The sequence below is a fragment of the Dasypus novemcinctus genome, chromosome 11, assembly GCF_030445035.2.
Source record: "Dasypus novemcinctus isolate mDasNov1 chromosome 11, mDasNov1.1.hap2, whole genome shotgun sequence".
NCBI lineage: Eukaryota > Metazoa > Chordata > Mammalia > Cingulata > Dasypodidae > Dasypus > Dasypus novemcinctus.
In genome coordinates, this window is record NC_080683.1 from 19,230,498 (window position 1) to 19,243,176 (window position 12,679).

The 12,679-nt window shown below is 42.7% G+C and overlaps 1 protein-coding gene across 8 annotated transcripts in view; it reads right to left on the reverse strand.

The window, feature by feature from the left end:
• The window catches only part of ADGRF5 (adhesion G protein-coupled receptor F5), a 110,138-nt gene extending 102,261 nt beyond the window's left edge, over nucleotides 1–7,877 (reverse strand). For 5 of the 8 annotated variants that reach the window (XM_071218502.1, XM_071218498.1, XM_071218500.1 and 2 more), the window contains exon 1: nucleotides 7,563–7,785. The gene's annotated coding sequence lies outside the window, so the exon portion shown is untranslated. Of the gene's footprint in view, nucleotides 1–7,562 lie in introns of all 8 variants that reach the window. The other 3 variants (XM_058306850.2, XM_058306851.2, XM_058306852.1) reach the window with 2 other exon arrangements.
• Nucleotides 7,878–12,679: the final 4,802 nt, after the last annotated feature.

A 12,679-nucleotide genomic window follows, 5' to 3' on the forward strand; every position in this document is an offset into this window, starting at 1 on the left:
GGAGGAAAGAGAATGCTAGACAGAGGAATGAGCTGTAGGAGGGAGACTGTGTTGACAAAGAGGAGGTGGTCCAGCTCATGGCCATCAGGACCTTGAGGGAACAGCAGAAGGAAAGGGTTCTGCCAAGGAAACTGAGAAGGCACAGCTGGAGAAGTAGGAGGAAGGCCAGGAAACTGGTGTCCCAGAAGGCAGGGGCAAGACTAGAGGAGGTAGTAGTCTCAAGTGGCAAATGCTTTTGAAGATGAAGCGAGATGGAGTTGTGGGCATGGGGGTCATAGAGAATCTTGCCAAGAACATTCATGCACCAAGGCACTGGGATAGCAGGGATGGAGGAAAGTGAGAGACAGAGTAGAATGGTTTGCAGAGTAAGCGGCTGGAGATGAAACAAAGACATCATTCTTTCAAGAAGTTTGGCCATGAAAGGAAAGAAAGAAGAGCAGCTAAAGGAGAATGTGGGATCTGGGAAAGGACCACTTCTCCTTGTCTTAAAATGAGAATGACCTGACTGTATTTAAATGATAATGGAAAGAGCCAATAAATGGCCAGCACAGAGAGGTCATTGGGAGGGCCGGAAGGGGCGAGAACCGCACTGGGGTCTGCAGGACAAGGCTACCTCCTCCTTTGTACAGGAGAGGATGAGGAAGAGATGGTGTTGAAGGGGACACTTATGTGGGGCTGGTGGTCAGAGGCCAAGGCAGTCATTTCCTCTGAGAAGACAAAGTGGTCCCCTGAGAGTGTGTGTGTATAAATAGATAATATGTTTCCGAATTATCCTGCAGGTAGAACTTCTGCTTTCCCTTGATGCCCAGTAGAGTTCAGGCAAGTAGAATATGCCAAATGAATAACCCGTGGCTGATTGAGTGAAAGATTTTTCAACTCTGCTTTAGCCAATAAGCAAACACCAGAGGGGAAGTACCACCTTAATTCTGGGAGAGGCCTGCCCTAGAGAGAGGGAAGTGAAGTCAGATCATCATATTTATTTGGAACACATATTATGGAAAAGAAAGTAGAAATTCTACCTGGTCTGAACATAAGTGGGTGATTGTTATGGAATTAAAAAAAAGCTTTCAAAATTAATTCAGTTTTATGTCTCTCTAACATGTGCACTTACACACCCATACATAACCCAGGTCCAAAAACCTTTTTGCTTCTTTGACGATTGGAAGCCTGTTTTTTTGGTGATGTGGAGACGCAGGAGCCATGGACAGGAGAAAGGGTTAAGTAAGGATCTCTAGTAAAGCTTGAACTTGTTCTTTGAGGAGTAACAAAGAGAGGAAGCACAACCTTTGTGGAAGGAAATTCCCAGGCCCCACTTTGGACATTGTAGCCTGCCCTGTGAACCCCTGAGGGGTGTCTGATAATAAACACTTGCAAACAAAACAATCTGTAAAGGCGTTTTTTACTGACATTCTTGCATTTTCACCAAAGGATCGCAATGCCTCTTCCTGCATCTGCGGCCCTGGAAGGGGCCTGGACCCCCCACCTGCTGGCAGAGCCCAGCACCTGCCCTGTTGGGGCTGTGTTTGTACGTGCAGTTCTCCCTTGCCTCTTAGGTTTTTGATAGTGCTAGGATGTGGTTAGGGTAACTGGAGCGGAGGTCATAGACCTTGCACGCACTTGTAGGGTAGAGATGTGCGCCCACCTGGTACTTACCCTCCTCATCGTGCATTGTGACCCCCTGTCAGGACCCTGAGCACTGCCATCTTGAGTCATTACGCAGGAGTGGTGAGTACTTGACAAAGGCACAAGAAACTGCTAGTAAAGGGAGCCGATGACCTAACAAATCGGGCTAATTTTTCTGCAGTGACCAAAACAAACAACAAACAAAAACACAACCTGGAGGCTTGATAATTACATTGTTTACAATTATTTCTTGTAAGGTGCTCAGAGCACATTAGGAACAAAACGCAAAAACCTTAAGGAAAAGTCTAATTTGGGTCAGTTTATCTGTAATATTGTAACTTATTTACCCTGAGAATATCTGAATGAGTTAAAAAAGGGACGTGACTCTCCTGCATTCATTTTTAGATGAATAAATTGAGGATCAGCAACTGGCCTAGGATAATAGCGAAGTCCGTGGTGATTCAAGTGTCTGATTCAAGTGTGCACGTGCATTTATGCTTTTTCTTCCTGTGCTGCTTTCAACAACCCTTTTATTAATTGCAAACAAAGCCAGGATCCTCGCCTGCCATACCTGTTTCGGGGCTAGACTAGAGTCCACTCCACAGCACGAGTGAGGGGTAGATCCCCGACTACAAATAGAAAGCTCAGCCTTTATTTTTGAAATGGCATCACCAGTCCCTGGGATATTTTTAGATGAAATAATCATACACGTCTACTCATTTGCATCAGCTCAGAGCTGGCGGACGACCTCCATCTTGACCCCCGCACTCTGGCCGGCAAAGTCCAGGGGGATGACAGGTCCCAGATTTCACTCCAGGCGGGGTTAACACGAACCCTGCACTCAGACCTCTTTCTGCCCTTTGTCCTGCAACAATGTGCGGAAACTCAGCCTTGTTAGAGGAAATTCCCAGGGCCGTAGTTGGGACATGAGACAGTTGCTTTGCTGTGCTGGGCAAACTGATGTGCATCTAAAAATAAACATGCTGGTCTGCACGCATTTCTATGATTTTGCCCTGCACAGTTGGTTATATTTCAAAGGGATTTTAAATTTTTTTTTATTTTTTATTTTATTTTTTTTAAAGGAAGTCTAGATAAACCTTGAGAATAGAATACATCATGGTTTAGTTCCAAGTTGACAAGATGTAGCGTTCACTAAGACCCATTTCTGTCGAAAACATCTGCAAAATATGTGAGGGTGTAAAACTGCAAAACCAGTCAGTTCTTCAGAGTCCACCAAGGATAAAGTGTTAGCAGAAATCCCTGGGGCAGCCCGGAGCAGGTGACAATATGTGTAGGGCCCACCTAAGCTAAATTCTTCATTTCTCCAGAAGTCTCCAGGTTCTTAGTTGGCAGAGAAGCTATTATTTATGTGGTTCTGATCATTTAGCGGAAAAAGAAAGATGAGTGAAAAGCAATGGCCAATGACCTTGACTCAGAGTAGCCAGGTAGCTCCAGTCAGCTCTCTCATCTCCCCCAAAATCAAAATATCATATGCATATTTAGAGGATGGGAAATCCATTTATTTTGTATCTTTTCTTATTCTATTTCTGAATGGCAAATAATACACAATGCATATAGCAGAGCAGAAATTGGGGACGAAGCTCTGAGTCTGCCTGTTACTTGCCTGACTCTAGTTTGGTTGAAAATGTACCAAAACGTGGTGATTATCCATCCAAATGTGCTGCAAATATATCCAGATATGTCTGCAACACAAGAAATAACCTGTTATCTAAAGAGTAACCCAAGAAGAGTGGTTTGGAGTGAACTTTTCCCACCCCATTGTTCTCATTTCTTTTTTGCTTTTTCCTGGAAGTCCAACCTAACTCTATTGTTGTTGCAAAGACGATGTTTTAAAATTAGTGCAGCAAACAAGTGGTAATGCTGGCTAGTGATAAATCTGTGGTGGCCACTCTCTACCCTGAGAATTATTTTTGCAGACCTTCGTTTGGTGTCTTAGATCATAGCACTTACACCATGAGGCTCCCGGTAGCTCTGAGCTGGAAGGGATCTTAGGGGTCACTGGCCGGACACCCCCCAGCGTGGACATGCCTTTGGGAACACCCCGGCCTCCGGTTGTCCAGGGTGCTGGCCCTCTGCCCGGCACAGGGCGTTCCCCATGCCGCAAGGCAGCTCACTCATTTTTAGACAATTCTGACTGTGGGTAACTCCTTCCGCACATTGACTTGAAGTCTGTTACCTTATACTTTCCATTCGTCTATCCTTTGTTGGTCTTCTCTTTTCCCACATAAAGCAACCTTGAAATTTAAGAAGGCCGCCTTTATGTGCCTCCTTATTTCACAGGGCCCCTGGGTCCTTGAAGCATTCTGCAAATGACGATGATCTCATCTTCACTGTCTTGACCAGACTCCTCTTTCAAAATTTCTTGAGGCAATTAATCTTCTCTATAAACTTGTGTACTAAGATACATAGCTGCATTTTTTTGATACAAAACTAAGTCTAGGCAAGATACGACTACTTGTCTAAGGAGCCGTGGCTGAGCATTCGAAACCAGATCTGCCTCGTTCTAGCCCAGCACATGCATCTGAGTTACTGATTAAAGGCTGAGCCAGGTATTGCCGATGCGGTCTGAGACCCGCGGCAGGCCGCTAGGGACCTCCCATCCAGGTTATCACCTCTTCTGTGGTTACATCCGGGTTTATTACAGATACTGTTAATTTGAAAAGTGAGGAAATGACCAGCAGAAAACACTTCAGTTGCCCAAAGACAACCCTAGACAAGGTGGGTGTGCAGGAAGTACAGAGGCAAAGAAAACCTGGGCAACAGGAAGCAAGAAGGAATTCAGGAGGCGCAGGAGGCATCTTGTTTGGAAGCTGATGACAACAGAAAATTAGAGGACTCGGAGAGAGAAAGAGTGGTTACTTGAGAGTGCCTAAATGGTTTGCCTGTGCCTGATGGTTGTGACTGGAGAACAAACAAAAAGTTTGCGTTTTTTTTTCTCCCAGTTGTCCATGCACCCCCATGGAAGAGCAAAGCTCGGGGCAAATGATACTATGGCCTATCCTTGACATTTGGTTCTAAATGAAATCTGGCAAAAACACAAATCTTTACCATGAAATAAAGGAAAAACCCACATGCAGTCAGAAAGGAGAGGCGAGTTCGTGGCTGTGCCACAGTGAAGGGCAGGGTTAACGGGTTGTAGGTCTAGAGACTTCCAGTTTTTTTCAGCACCACTTGGTAGAGCTACGTCCTTCTCTCCTCTGGGCTGCCTTCCAAAAGCAGAGATTGCCTGAGGATGCTGCCGCTTGCCTCCTTGTATGCCCACACCAGCTCTATACCCAACCACTAATGCCAAGTAGCCTCTATGCTGCAGGCCAGGGCTCCCTAGCAGTCCTAGCCACACCATGTGCTTTGGAAGGTTCCAAAGCAAAACATTAATGTCTTTGGCTGAACACATGGACATGGTAGTGAAATCACTCCCTTAAGCTCTCTTTGCCAGTCTGAGTCCAAGAATATAAACTACTGCCCTTCAAATCATCATGTAATATGAAAGAGTGTGCGTTTCAGAGGCTTCTCTGTATACCCCACAAAGGCAAGGGCTTCTCTTCCCTGTAGTTCTCTGTCTTGTTCACCGCTTGAGAAAATTAAAGTTCAGAGAAAGGGTGTGGACCCATCCAATGTCAGGCTGCAAATGATTTGCAGGTTCAAGGTGAAACTCAAGGCTCCAAAGCACAGCCTAGCTTCTTTCTACTAAGTCACACTGCCTTTAAACTCCTAGGGCCTTTATTTGGATGTGCCAATGTTGATTAGAAAGCAGGCTTCTTTAAGTTTCCCTTAATTTTGTAGGGAGAGGTAAGGTAGTGAATGCTAAGAAGTAACAAGTAAGTTTTCTAGATGGGGAGTTGTGCGGAGGCAGGACTCACATCTGAGCCATTCACCATCCCATCCACAGTGCTAGCTCAGTCCCTGGGATGTGGGAGGTGCTCAGTATATCTGTGCTGAAAAATGAGTAAGTCCTGAGCTGGAGCAGTGGAGAATGAGGGGGCCCTGAAAGGTAAATACCTAATGGGAGAGGCTTTCACAGGGACAGACAAGAACAGATTCTAAGAGGCCTGGAATGCAGCAGGCATTCCAAATAATTGGTGAATAGATGAATCCATCAAAGTCTCAGAAAGGAGAAGTGTGGGAAAATGTTATAGAATCTCTGTAGAATTTTCAGGAAAACTTCAAATTTTACTTTAGCTGCCAATCTGATAGTTTGCTTTGGGGTCTGCAAACAGCATATAGATTCATTTGTTCTGTCATTCATGAATTCAACAAACATCGATTAAACACAAGCTATGTGCTAAGCATTTTTCTAAGTGCTATGGATTCAGAAATAAAAGACCAATAACTCCTCAAAGATGACAATAAACATAGCAATCATTCAGTGTGCTAAGTGCTATAACAAAAGCATTTGACAGAGAACCATAAAATCACAGACTTGACAGGCACTAAGTAGAGATGGGTGGATGAGGGGGAAGGAACCGAAGAAAATCAGGATGTAATGGGTGGAAAAGATGAGTGGAGGTCTCCCCGGCAGAGAGAAGAGCACACATACACACAGGTAGGCATTAGAGCTCACTCTCTGGGGAAATGGAAGGTATTCCAGACTGCTGGAAAGCCAGGTGGTGAGAGGAAGGCTGGATAGGAATGCCAGGGTCACAACGCGAAGGTCTTGTTACCCTTCTTAAGAAGGTGCTTCTCAAACTTCAACGTGCATGTGAATCAACAGGGGCATGGTTAAAAGGCAGATTCAGTGAATCTGGGAAGGGGATTGAGAATTTGTTTCTCTAACAAGCTCTATAGTGATGCCTGATGCTGCTGGTCCTGGGACTGCACCTTAAGTAACAAGTTTTGGAGTGCAATGGAAATACTTCTCTGAGGACAGTGACATTACCAGAATTACATTTTTCTAACAACCCTGCATCAGGTTGGAACAGTAGTGACTATGCCGGGACAAAATGTAAGTGGCAGGATACTCTGAGCATATGAACTAAAGGAGCCAGGGAAAAATAGTATATGCTCAATAAATAGCTATAAATTTGTTGAGATCTGATGAAGTAGATATAAGATATTTCTCTTTGAGTAAAGGCTGGTTGTGCGGACAAAGAAAAATCCAGAGAAATAAGTAGTGCTATTCGAATAAGCTCTACCCCTCTCCAGGTCTCAGCTGAAACCACAGCACATTGTCTTGAGCTCCAAGAATGACCAACAAGAGCTGCCAGCAAAGGAGCAGGCACCATCCGCACAGATGATGACCAGAGAACAGGGTAAATGAAAGCCTCTCGGCCATCACTTGGCAGACATTGTCACTGCTTGCGTTTAATTTCAGGGAGCCATAGGATAGCAACTGTTTCATAGGAAATTCTTGAAAATAACATGGAAGTCCTCCAGATCCCTGCACAGTGTGCTTGTTCTTTACTGATAAGTCTTAAGTACCCTAAATTAGAGATCCCTGTTGGTTTGTAGAACATTCCTGTCAACAGCACTAGTCCATCTTATCTAAGAGGAAAAACACAGAAAGGAATAAAACAAACAAAACCCTCAAGGCAGGAGTCTGTGTCTGTGGTGCGGAAGAGAAAAAAAACAGCTACTAAACTTTTTTTCCCTTATGCAGAAGCCCAAAGCCCCCAACGTCTACTGAGATTTGCCCTGCTATGAAAGTAAGAATCGACTTCTCGTTCTAGGTATTGTGCTGGCTGGCATTCTTTATCGAAAATCATACAGTACACAAAAAACCCAAATGCCACTCCCCTTTCACTCATTTTCCTCTAGTCCTTTTCTCACTATTTAAAGTACATCAGGAAATCTCAACCAGACACACAGGTTGAAAATGTGCAGTCACCTAGAGATGCCATATAAATATCTGCGTCTGCTTCAAAGCAGCTTTGACTTCACGTCTCACAAGACAAAACAAACAAAAGAATGCAGGTACCCACCTTCCTCTTCTGTGGTGTGCAGGCTCTTGGAATTTAACCCTTCCTGAAGATCTTCCCCCAAATCGCCTAAGTGAGGTGAGACTTAACTGCCTCCCAACCAACAACCAAACGAGGTTTCATTAGACCAGGCTTTGGCTCTCCTGGCTGCCACAGGCTTCTCGATCTCAGGGAGCAGAGGTGAACTTCCTTCTGTTCTCTGCTGTGGGAAAAGCTGGGAGACACTGTGTGGCTGGAGGTGGGGGCGGAGGCTGGGGGAAGGGAAGTGATATGGGAACTATAATAAATGTGAGATCCTCTCCACATGATTTCCTGTCTTTGGTGCCTGATGCCTCTCTCCAGGCTCCCTAGAGGAAATAAGACATTTAAACTTGTCCTTTGGCCACTGGGAACAAGAGAATAAACATACCAAGAACCGTGAAAACCAGAACGAGCCAGGCCACAGGAAGGGTGCTGATGGGCCTGCTGGCTTTACCTTTTACCCAGTGCTTTCTTCCTGAAGTTTCTCCAAGTGTTTGACTCTACAAAAGTCAAGAAGCCCTCATTCTCTTTCACTGAACTGAAGCACATTCTGGCCATGGTTCAGATGTCGGATTAGTGAGCAGCCAGCAAGGGGCAGGTCAGAACAGGTCCCGGGAAGCATCTGTTCCATGGCCTGTGAAAAGAGCCCCTCTGCTCTGTCTTTGGACCAGCTGATGGCATGGTGTTTCTAGCCCTGGGACAGCTCTTAAAGACCTCAGGCCAATTTGCCCTGGTGTTTAAGGAATTTTCTGAGGTGACCATCATCTGTAGATGGATGGAAGCAGGGCCAGCTAAGTGATTTGCAGGACTCGGTACAAAATGAAAAAGTGAGCCCCTTGTTTAAAAATCATTAAGGATTTCAAAATAGTGATGGACGAGCCTTTCTGAGCACACGGCCCAGTGCAGTTGCTGAGGGCACGCACCTGTGATGCCGGTCTTGGCTGGAGGGGATGGAGGAAGAGGGCTGGAACTCTGTGGTGCCTTGATTCTCACAAGCTCCTTTCTCAAGAGGCCTGGGTGATTGCCATTGTCTTCTGTGGGGTGACAGCCCTTGAAGAGCAGTGCCCCTAGAAGGTGGTCCAAGGAGAGCAAATGCTGAGTCATGGTGGTGAGCAGGCACAGACCACTCATCACTCAGCAGAATCATGCCAGTGGTCTCCTTGCTGGCCCTCTGGCTCACCTCCAATCCATTCTCCTCCCAGGGGTCAGAGCAATCTGTCTAAAGTACAACCCACAGGATATTACTCCCACACAAAAAAATATTTCAATAACCTAACGATAAAGGCCAAACACTAATATGGCTTATAGTCCCCATGGCACTGACTAGCCTCTCCTCTCTTACTTTAAAACCCACCTCTACCGCCTCTCTCTTTCTCAGTCTCTCCTCTCCATCTCTCCATTCAAGGAAATCTTTCTATCAAGAATCCTCCACCCCCAATTGCCAATCCTACAAACCTCCTCTCTTCCAGAAAGCATTTTCCTGATTTCTAGCTTCCTTTGGTGCTCTTCCTTAGCAAACCATGATTATCTCTCTCATCACCCCCCACTCAAAGTGGTGAATGCCTATATACTTGTCCTTCTTTCTCCGCTGGTCTACAAACTCTGTAAGGTATGGGCTGTGTCTGTTTCAACATTATATCCTAGGACCTGGAGCCCAGAAGGGTCTAATTTGTATCAGTTTAACGTTAGTAGGAGGTGTGTCATTATTTACAGCCATCACTTTTTTGGGAAAGGGAAATCATATGACTCAGAGGAAAATAGATGGTCCTTATGGTTTTACAGTTTAGACTCCAGCAGGCAGAGTGGAGCGACCTCACAGGCGCTATGGCAGTGTGGTGGTATAATGTTGATTAAGATGCAAGTGTATTATAGGGCACCATGTTATCCCAGAGACTATATTATGAGTAGGCAACAAGCTCTGATCAGAAGATGAAGACTAGACATGCTCTAAGAATGAGGACCAATGTCAGCAAGGGTGAAAGGAAAAGGAGGAGGAGGAGGTGAGAGGAGAGAGAGGGAGAAAGGGGATGCCAAATGGGAGAATTTAACTTCTGTGTTTTGCTTGGAATTTTGTTATATTTTCAAAGCCACATATCCATTTTTCATTTCTTGGTTTTGACCTCTTTGATGACAATGTTGGAATAGGAATTTCTGAGCATGTGCTATGGTTACTTTCCATAATTTGTCCAAATCAAGAGGCTGTGTTGCATGCTGCATGCCTTTTCAAGACTGCTTGACTGGGGTAATGCAGACCCATCATCTAAAACCTATAAAGATAATGTAAATATGCATGACTCCCAATATCTAGTTCTGTGCAGTTAATTATAATATTATATATGCATATATTTGATCTATTAAACCAAAACTTTGAATTCCTTTGTGGAGTCTCAATTTTGTTCCTAATTAATAGATTTTATTTCAAATGACAATGCAAGTGTCAGGAAAAATAGTGAAAGGGAAAAAAGGACAATTACTGGGTGATTTTTTAATGAGTCTTTTAAATTAGGCTTTGTGTTGTCTAGCAGACACTTTGGTGTGAGGTGATCCTGTAGGGGTGTACACCTTTGATTATCTTTGGCTATTTTTAAATTATGAATGATAAAGAAATTGATAGTAATTCTTGTCCATAGAAATGCAAAGTAATCTTACTCAGTAGAGATACAATTGATTTCCACCGTGTAGAAATGATTATTCCAAACATTATATTTTAGTGCTCTGTAGGATATGAACCAGTTTTGCTTCTATTAGCTACACATTTCAACATTCCTAATTGCTTATATAAATAATATGCTCTTGAGATATTTCTTTGAACCAATTTTAACATCTTATTTTTCTCATTATTTAGTGAGTTAAATATAATCTTTAATACGTTTATTTTATATTTGTATAAAAGTCAATTTCATTATTTTGAGAACTATCTTTTAACAGAAGAGATGAAAAATAGTGATCACTGCAAATTGTGTGAGGAATTTTCAGGGGCACAGCTCATTTTTTTCCCACTTATCCACACATCACTTTTTATTGTTATTATTATTTTTTTTCTTTAAATGGACTCTCTTTTTTTTAAAGCAGTTTATTGAGATATATTCACATACCATACAATCCTCAGAGCTCAATTTTTAAACATCCTGTTTAGATTTATATGTCCCCTGAATATAGAAGATAAAAACAGAATAAATAAGCATGTTGACAATCAAAGTAAATGTCAAAACTGCTTGTGCTGGACAATTAGGGCAGAAGTGCAGGCAAAGTTCAAAAACACACATGGGTCTTGCCAGATAAGGTAAAAGTGGCCTAGTAGCTTTGAGCCCATTGAAATTAGTTCCTTGGAGGTGAGAAGACCTTAATAAATAAAGGACACATGTTTGTGGTGTTCCATAGTTCTTTAAAACAGTATTTTCAGGAATTCTAACCACATGAACACCTTTGCAGATACATCCTACTATTAATCAGTGATAGGAAATCCTTCAACAAAGGGGAGAGTGACACTTTGCCAGAAATAGAACAGAAAATATCAGTACATTTGTGTGAATTGGTTTCTCTTTAGTTTTTACATTTTTGTATTTTTAACCTACGTGATTTCAATACATATTTTTAAAAAATATGAGAGATGTAAAATGAGTTATTCTTAAGGAATGATGTGGTCAATCAGCCCTAATTGCTCCCTAAATTTCTTAATGCCAGAAAAACAATTTCTTTTAACTGTTGTTTTGTTTTGTTTTACTCTTGAAATGAATTTGCCATTAATTCCATTATGGGGGTAGGAGGCATGCCTAACAGTTCAATGGGGAGAAAAATGACATGTCTAACAGTTCAGTGGGGAAAGTTCTGATGTTTTCCTAAAAAGAATGATCCTGACTTTTGCAGTGATGATGAGAAGTATAAACGATCATGGCAAATAATAGAATAATTGTGATCTGCTAGAGACTCAGAGGTCAATTACTACAAACATATGGTTCTTTCTGCAAAAGTTCTAAGTAGCCAGAAGAAAGGAGGATCTGAAGCCAGTATAGTCTGCATGTACACACAAGGCTGAGGCTGATCTTGTTCTATTTGCTGCTTTTCTCTTTGCCAACTACTAACATCACATTTGTCAGAGATGAAGTGCTGAGGACTGAAAGGACTATGGACTTAAAACCTGAAATTCTACAACTTCCACTGTGTCATCAAAAGATCAAAAAGAAAAGTATATAGCATGATACCAAACCTGCAGCAGGCAGAACACACACATTATTCTTGGGAGATTATTCTTGGGAAAAATAGAAGCGTTCACCTTTATTAAGGCAATTGACCAGTACCATGTGATTTGTTTCTCTCAAAATAAAGGTGTTAGTAAAAATGGACTGATTAATTAAAAACACCAAGTGTTTGGGAAATTAGGAAATCTCCTACAGTGCTGAATATAATTTAATAAATCACTTTGGGGAGCAGTTTGACAGTATCCAGGATCGTTCAAAATTCTGCTTCTGGTCACTGTACATATTCTAGAGAAATTCTTGTCCATTTTTACAAAGAGAAAATAAAAGGGTGCTCAATTGCAATACAGTCTGTAATTGCTAGGATCAGGGAAAACATATACGCAGCAGCAGGAAAATCAATTTAAAAGATGAACTAGATCTATATGTATCAACATGAATAGATCAGGGAAACAAAGTGAAAAAAGGGCAGTGGGAAAAATCCAGTTAAAGAAAAATGCACACAGGATGATGTATAATAAAAAATATACACCATACAATTTGTGAGTGCATATTTGGTTAGGAAAAATAGAGAAACATGGACGGAAAGGATACGTACTTTGGTGGTTGAAGCTGTAGGTATCCCAGGAAAACATATTCTTAAATGTATTCCATTCCTGTGGGTGTGAACATGTTGTAAGTAGGACCCTTTGATGAGGCTACTTCAGTTAAGGTGTGACCCACCTCACTCAGGATAGGTCTTAATTCTTTACTGGAGTCCTTTATAGTAGAATGAATTTCAGACAGCGAGAGAGAAAGCCGAGACACAAGAAACTGAAATCAACAAACCCTAGAAAGGAATGGAGAGAGCAGCAGGTGCCATCACATGCTTTGCCATGTGACAGAGGAGCCCAGGAAGGCTGC